Raw genomic sequence first — 8,570 nt, 5'->3', positions numbered from 1 at the left:
TCTATATCCGCATGTATTTTTCTTGGTGTAAACAGAAATCACTAATATACTGAGAGTACAGGTGACGTGCACTGGGAGAGAAGGATATGTCCAAGATCCTGACCTTGTCTTTGCCATAAAGAAATAAAAAAAATATTTCCCTGTTTAGGTTCCCTTTCCCCTTATTGGTGTTCTTTTGCAGGTTTTCCTTCATTTGTTTTGCTTGGGCTTTTGGTGCACTTGTAGCAGGACATGGAAAGCAAGGTGAAGCAATACAATTTATTTTGCATAAGCCTAGGAAACCAGACCTTTTCATTTCACAGGAGCAAAAGACACCATGGCCCTGTAGTTTCACACTACAGAACAAATTTGAACTGTAGAAAGCAAGCAGATTTTCTTGGTTTGTCTGAAATGATAATGTATGACTTGGAAGTTCCCACCTGGGTTCACCTGTGGATTTGGGGGGAATCACAGCTCCCAGGCTAGTTTCTGGCTCTCCTCAAGTCCAAACGCTTATGAACAAAATAGTTCTTCATATTTTTTTCATACCTCCCCACTGCCATTTCTGTCCAAAAACGGGACCCAGTTGGCTGGTGAAATTGCATTTTTTTCCTCCACTGGATGTCAGTGTTACGCCACCACTGTGGTGCATTTCCAGGTGCTGGGAAAGGTTGGGCTTCTCTGGGGTGAAGACTTCTGGAAGGTCTTTCCTCTGTGGTGGAGAAGTGATGTGAAAGACCATTGACGCGCGGGGGAATGGGCTCAGGGCAGTGTGGGTGTGTTCCCTTTGGCTGCTGCAGAAGCAGGCTGGGACCCTGCCTGCAAACATCTGAAAGTATCAAACCTCACAGGGACTGTAGCCTGAGAGACAGACACACTTCAGTGTTGGGGTCAACTCCACAACTTTTTGACTATTCCAATGTCACCTCCTTATGCCGTGAAAATACATGGCCTCTTCTTTTTTAAAATTAAGTTTACTTGTGACATCAGAGAGACAAATAATACTGCACCTGACAGGGATACAGGACAGGGAGAGGCTGCGTGAAGGGACTTCTCTAAACAAACAAGGAATGCTGCCAGCTTGGGACAATTCTGAATGCAGGAATGAGAGGGGACAAAACACTAGACGCAGCTTTGATGTTTGGAGTTGAAAGTCAGGGGTTTTTAGACCTGACGCTGGTTTATTATTTCCAACAGTGCCGTAACATCTTTTTTATAGGCTTGCTAAGTTTTTGAAATTAATGTACCTGAATGAACTCTGGATAGTCAATCACTAAAAGCTACTGCTACTGAAAAACAGTCTTTGCTAACCCTGCCTTTTTTCTGCTCCAGACACCTCAAGCAGCAGCTGTCTAGTGGGCACAGAAAGGAACCGGTTAGTTACCTGCATTACGATTAAGAGCTTACTTTTTGGAAAGCCACAGTAAGGTGTATGCTGATGCTCTTTATGGTGCATTATGTTTAAGTGTTTTGGTATGAAATGCGGCATTTAACACATGATATAATGCTGTACTTTATCTGTGACTGAAATCCAGGTAGCACTGGAAGAGAAGATGGCTGTTGTTAAAAAGATGATTTGTAAAAAAGTAATAAAAGAATTTATGTTCTCTTGTTATATATAAAGACAGGCTGATTAGGTTATTCTCTTGCTTATTTCTTTCCCCTAGAAGCTACTTTTCTATCTGTCCTTTTCCTAGAAGACGTCAGTGAAGTTTCAGCAGGTATATGACATCAAAGTACCAAAGGACTAAAATATTAATATTTGGAAACATTTTGATGCTGTTTAAAATATCAATTATCCTTATTTAAAAGTATTTATCCTAATAATTACTTTCAGAAAAGATACCTGCTAAGGATTCAGCGTTTCCTGTTCCTTCAGTTGAGCGGTGAGATTTTTCAACCATTCTTCTCCTACATACCTCACACCGCTTTTCAGGGAACAAGCAAGAGAGAGAGGAAGTAATACTTCATATGCCTGGGAGCTGTAAAAATGGGGATAGGAAAAAGGAATTTCTATTTAAAATAGAGAAGAGCAGATTTCAACCCAATTATTTTTTCCTTTCTAGGTTATCTATAACACCAGAGAACAAACACAGAGAAGTAATTTAAGGAAAAAAAGAAGTAATGAATACTAGAATTAAATGAAATAGCAGGGGGAAATTAGGGAGATAATGTCAAATGTAATTTTCAAATTTGTACGTTGTGCTAACATTCCTGCTTTAAAAAAGAAAATGTAAAAAAAATATCTTTAATGACTGTTAGTGTTCAGGATCTGAGCTTTAAGTCCCAGTCAGACATCTTCACATCTATAACTGTTCTTAATATAATAGGCTTATTTTGACATTACCTATTTTTATGTGTCATACCCAGGAAAGACATGCAGTTGCAATAGAAACAAGAGCAGTTTATGCATATCTTGGGCAAAGTGCTTAGCAGAAGTTTCAATTTGTTGTGCTATATTGCGCTTAACATAATACTGTTGGAAGGAAGAGAGGAAAAGAGAAGGTTGTCAGCCCACAGCTAAAGGGAAAAAATTACTAACATGATGGCAGTGTTTTTAAATGGAGAACAATTTATAGTAGTGTTTTGTTTTGTTTTCCTGGAGGCAAAATTAAAACAATGCTTCATTAACGTTATTTGAAGCTATTTTAAATATTGCCATTTTCAGCAAAACAATGTTAACATGTGGGGGGTTTTTAATGGAAAAAAGGCAATTAGGAAAATGTTTTGAATAATATTGTATTCTTGTACCAAAACAGTCTTTTTTTTCCATTTTTTCACTTATGTTGGCAGAGGAAGATGCCTGCTTTGTGCTTTTGGTGCTGAAAGTGAACCAGTGTGCGTATAGGAATTACTGGCTGGGGCTCGAGCAATTATGCTGAGGCTAGAGGTCATGTGGCTCTTCAGACAAGATTTTATTTACCTTTTAACCTCCCCATTCCACCAACTTGGTTAGAGCTATGATGATATTCAACACCAGTAGCAGCCTGTGCAAAACTGTTTTGAGTCACCTTTAGCTGAATCTAAATGAAAACTAAAGTATAGGTATGTGAAAGCAATTATAGTGTTTTATTGTCACAGGTCCACCTTCACCATCAAGACAGCATTAGAGTTTTACAGCTAGACATAGGGTAACTGCTACAGGCACTTTCTCCCTCCATTTTCTACACAGGAGATTTTATTTCTCCAAAGTTAGCCAGTTTCATATGTAATACTCATTTACATACCCATTTATGTCACCCAGCCCATTACAACAGAAGAATCAGGTTTGGAAGAAACAAGAGGGCTGGGCACATTCCTGCCAGCTCCTTCCCTGTGCCACAGGAGCTATGGATATGTATATGCCCGTGCACTTGAGAATAAGGAACCTACCTCTGATAATATCACGCATGTATAATCAATACTGATGCTGGGGAAAGCTCCCACCTGTCCTTCTATCCCAAACTCATTAGGACAGCAAGAGCATATGATTCTTTTTTTTTTTTAATTATTATTTTCTGGGAGTTGTAGCTGTATAGTAATTTAACATGGCAGCTTTCCAAGGCTTTGCTGTGGTTCTAATTAATTGGGTATGCTGTTTAATTTTTTATTTTAACTCAAGCCTTTTCCTCATATTCAAAAGGGCTCCCATTGTCCCTTATTATTAATGAGATCAAAGCAAGCAGAGCGGCTGCCATTTCTCCTTAGTCTGTGGAAGTGAGACTGTCCGTAGTAAAAAAGCGCAGCGCTGTCCGCACTTGTCAGCAGGACTGAAAGCAGTAAGTCGGCAAAGCAGCTGCACTTCTTTGGTCTAGTGAGCTGGACACAGACAGCGAGCAGGAGTAATGCTCTGCGAGAAACACACGTGAGAAAACAAGGAGCAGGGCCTGGAGAACGGGGGATAGACTGAAGAGTTACTGGAGGATGGGGCGGTGGAGTGTGCGGAATGCAGGGCAGAAAGTCTGGGGGAGGGGGGAAATAGTTTTCTTTTCTAGCGTGTGGAAAATTGTGCCTCCTTCAGGCAGCCCGGGTGAAAAAGAGAAAAACACAAAAGTTGCTGTCAGTTTTCATTAGGGATTTAAAGCTACAGTTTGACTCTCTAAACTCTCCCACACTTTGGGTGGTGGCTATATTATTGCCCCTTCACAGGCTTCCTTTTCTTCCCAAAGTTTCCAAAACTGGTATTTGATGGAGAAGCCTAAGTTACATTTTTTTAAACAAACAAACAAACCAACCAACCAACACAAAACCAATCATCCCTGAGTGTTTAACTGGACTGCTAACTGACACTTGCAAAGGAGCCAGAGTCAACCATGGCAGGGCCTGAGGACAGAAAGTGAGAATAATTCAGGAAGGGAGCATCAAAAGTAAGAAAGATGGAGGAGAAAACCAGCTGAAAGACAGCATAAAATGAGGATCAGTAAAAAAAATGTGGTTACTGAACATCTCAGCACAAGGCAGAATGAGGATGATGGTGGGGAAGATGTTAGGTGCCAGGGAGTGGGAAGCTATATGGGAGGTTTCTTGAATCTAGGGCCAGTGTTGCGCACTGAAGGGCGTATTTTGTCCCTCACACGGAGCTCTCGGCAGCTGCCGTCTTCTCCTCGCCCTTGCGCCATCCCTGATGAGCTGCAGGGAGCCCCTGGCAAAGACCCTGCAGGGAGAGCTGTGCGGAGAGGCAGAAGGGAGATCAACGGCAACAATGGGCAAGGAGTACCAGGAGGAAAAGCTGCGAAGGAGAACGGCCCAGGGTCACCCCACGTAAGGTGGGGTGAACCTCGAGGAAGGTGGCAGCAGCCGTTCCCGTGACTTTGCCTCCGGCGGCTGTGGGAACAAAGAACAGCAAAGCTGGGTGGGCCAAGCTCTTTTTTTTCTTTGCTACTCAAACCTGACTCCTTGCAAACCCCGTGACTCACTCGCTGTCCTAGCTCTGCTTCTGCAACGGTTGGCAGCAAAATCAACCCCGGTTCGTGAGTATAGCTTTCCATGTCACCTCCTCGATGGAAACCTGCCAGCAGCTTCCCTGTGGCTGCCATGGGATGGGCTGCTGCGAGTTTGAGGTGGGGCTGTGTGGGCAAAGCCCTTAGGCCGACTCCTGGAGCAATTAGAAGACACCTTGGTACTGGGAGATGATCTCTTAGGAGACACTGATAAACTGTGTGCAGGCACCAATGGGGGAAGACTCATTTGCTCAGGGGCTACAGCAGTGTTTGCCCCACTGTGCCATTTTCTTTTTGCATGAGGAAGGAAAGGTAATCGCGATTCCGGTGGATTTCGTCATGTGCCAATGGCCTTTCTCAAAACACTGGGTTCTCTCTCCCTCACTTGGGAAAAAGCAAGCAAAAACCCCAGGGCTTTCCTCCTAATCCTGCCCTAAAGCATCTCCAGGTTTGCTAGAGGAAAGTCAACAGTTTGTTGGAGCTTGCTTGATTGTTTGTTTGGCTTCCCCCCCCCCCCCCGCAAAAAGAGACCAAAATGTGCTTTCTTTCATGACTGCTTTCTGGATTCAAGGACCTTGCTAAAAAGAAAGCGTGTTCCTTCTCAAGAGCTCTCAGCAGCTCAGTTCTAGTCTGTTTGCTTCCACTGCTTGGACCACACTTGATTTCTGCTGCTGGATTGCTTGTCGTCATTTAGGATCTTACAGAGCCTAAACCAGCCCTGGTATCTATTGTAACCTATGGTCCTGCTTCCACAGGGCAGTGCCAGTGCACAAAAAGCGAGGCAAATACACATTTAAGCTACTCTTCCAAGACATTCCAGACCAGGGCTGTGTTCAAGAAGACAGGGAGGCTGTGTTTATCAAGGGAGCCCAACTCCTGCAGAAGACCTTCTGTTGCAGCAATATTCAATGCAAAGACCCTACAGTGTCTCCAAGGGTGTCCTCACGTTAACAACGCTGCTGTGCACGGGTGAATTCCCAATTACTTATACCAAGCACTACTTACGTGGAAGATTTTGAAACAAGATGGAGCCTGCCTGGAACAACACCCTCCTTTTGGCTGCAGGGTACAGCATCTGTAGCTGGCGCCTGTGCTTGTCTGTCTCTCTCTTTGTTCTTGTGAGTCTGTCTCCTTGGATGCAAAGAGGAAGCTGTTGGTCATACTGTGCCGTCAGTAACTCCAGTGCAAATCCAGTGTAAGCCCACTGGGTGCCGGGAAATTAATCTGGATTTGCAGAAGCATAACTTTAGCTCTGTAGCTGAATTAACATCTTTAAAAGTGGTTTGGAAATTGGTGAGAAACCAGTAGAGACAGCTCCAACTTTTCCTTCCAGAAAACTTTTGATTTATTGAAATGCTGCAGTCATAAATACAGAACAAAGGAAGTGAATATATTACAGTGTCCTCATTGTGAAAGGGCAATGGCAGATGCTTGATAAACCAGGAGACAGGTCATTATTTCAGTGCAATGCCTGTCAGAGTGTCTACCTACTGCACCTCTCCTAAAAGTTATTTTTTAACTTCCTTCCTATGAGATTTATTAGACTGTGAAGGAGAATCTCAAACAAGTGGTAGAATAATTTACCAAGTCCTAGAAAAGGTACATTGGTGAATTGCCTTGCATTGTACTGGGGCAGTGGACCAGACGACCTAGTGGCCTTTTCCATTTCTAATGTCTATGATTATCACAGTTATACCTCCGGACACTAAACAGAGCCATTTTCTTCCTTTCAGTGGCAGCAAAAAGTCACTAATGGCCATGCTAAATCAGAGCAATTGTTCCTTCTGCAGATGTGTTGTGCACTTAGCAAGACGGCTATAAATGATCCCACTTTGTTTAGATTTGCTATTTTCTGTTTCTGTAGTGCAAGTGCTCAGCACAAGGGGACTGCCAGCCAAGGGAAAGAATTTCTGGTGGGAGATTAAGGATAACTAAGGAAATGGTTGCATGACCTATGAAGAGAGGATCATAAATACTGCAGCAATAAAACCAATAGCTCTTTCAAAGTTTCAATAGCTTTTCTTTTCAAACACTTGAGGTAAATGCCCTTTTCACAAGGTTGTCTAGCATCTACACCTTGAGATTTCGCACAGAGTTTCACCAAAAATACTGTAATTTCTCAGGGAGCTAGCTATTTCTTTTAATTATCTTTCTTTGTGGAAGTGTCCCCTCCACAGAAGATAGACCCCAGCTACCTGGAAGTTGCTTATTGTTTCCTCTAGTACTGAAGTTTCAGAAAAGCCAGAGCATAATAATAATAAAATAGCCCCTGCATTCCTTACGCACAACACCCACCAAACAATGCAAGAAGGGGCAGGTATGGTTCTGCCCTTTATAACCAAGCAGCAGCACTTACACCTTTTCATGTGTCCCAGGCAGAGCCTCAGACAGAAGCATCTGCCTACACAAACACCCAGGTGTAACATTTATATTCTTCACAATCCCAAGCGTACAAAACCCCGGCCCTGGGCTGCTGCAGCTCTGCAGACACAGACAACTGACATTGCTATCCCACACAGCCTGTTGGCGTGCAAGACATAGCCTTTGTTTTTAATGCTTGCTGTAGGATCCAGCCCTGGAGTAAGCAGCCTGCTCTCTGGTGTGCTCGGGTTTTTTTCCCCATTCTCCATCCCACCATTAGTCTGTAGTCAGTTTGGGGGAGCATAGAGCAATGCGTTCCGCCAGCTGTATCCCAAGGATGCAGATCTCACAGAAGTGTTCCTATTCCTTTGTCACCCCACGTTCTCGTGTTCATTTAGCTCGTATGTCGTAGCCCTTGGCTTGGGAGTACTGCTTTGAGCGCTTTGAAATAAAAGGGCACAACACCTGCCACAGTACAAGGGCTGGAGAGTCTTGATATGAGTGCTCCATCCTGCAATCAATCAGCTATCGGTCGGACTGCAGAAAGCAATATCCTTCCTGTAACAGCCACTCCAGTTTGGTAAATCAAATAGCTGAAGAAACACGGGTGTTCATTCAGCCCACAGCAGGCATGTGCCAAATCCACCCCCGGGCCCATGCAAAATGCTGATCAGTCCACAGCCCACTGGTGCAACATACTTTTCTTTCTTGCACATTGGAAATTCGCTACTCGGAAGCTTTTTTGCTTTAAAAAAATTTAAAAGGCAAAGGGCTCCCTGAATACAGTCCATACTCACAAATGGAAAATATCTTTAACCTCACCTCCCTGATCCTCCCCTATGCTACTGTTTGTATGTACATTAAAATCAGCTCTCATTTTTATGTTCTAGGTTTCAGGCCCTCTATAATAGCTACAATCCTCATTATTCAAATGTAGTTTGCCTCAATGCTTTCTGCACAAATTCTTTTGGTTGTGTTTTCCTAGTTATGTGCAATTTCACACATCCAGTGTCTATAAAATGATGGCTTTCAGCACTCCCCATCATCTAAAAGTTGCTGCTCTCTACCTGAGACAGGCAGAAGGGCTGTTTTATGCCTACAGTTCTTGTACAAGTGACATATCTAATGTTTTAGAAAAAGAAAACAAAACCTAACAAGTCAGATGAAAAGGCAGAAGTCGATACTGCAGACAGACAGGCTGGAAAGGGAGAGAGAAGCAGGATTAGAAACATCTCCAAAACTTGAGACATCAACATATTATGTTATGAATTTAGGATACACCAGCTACTCTGCCCCTAAGTCCTTGTGCAG

Source organism: Harpia harpyja, chromosome 6, assembly GCF_026419915.1.
Source record: "Harpia harpyja isolate bHarHar1 chromosome 6, bHarHar1 primary haplotype, whole genome shotgun sequence".
NCBI classification, from domain to species: domain Eukaryota; kingdom Metazoa; phylum Chordata; class Aves; order Accipitriformes; family Accipitridae; genus Harpia; species Harpia harpyja.
This window is presented reverse-complemented; position numbering follows the sequence as displayed.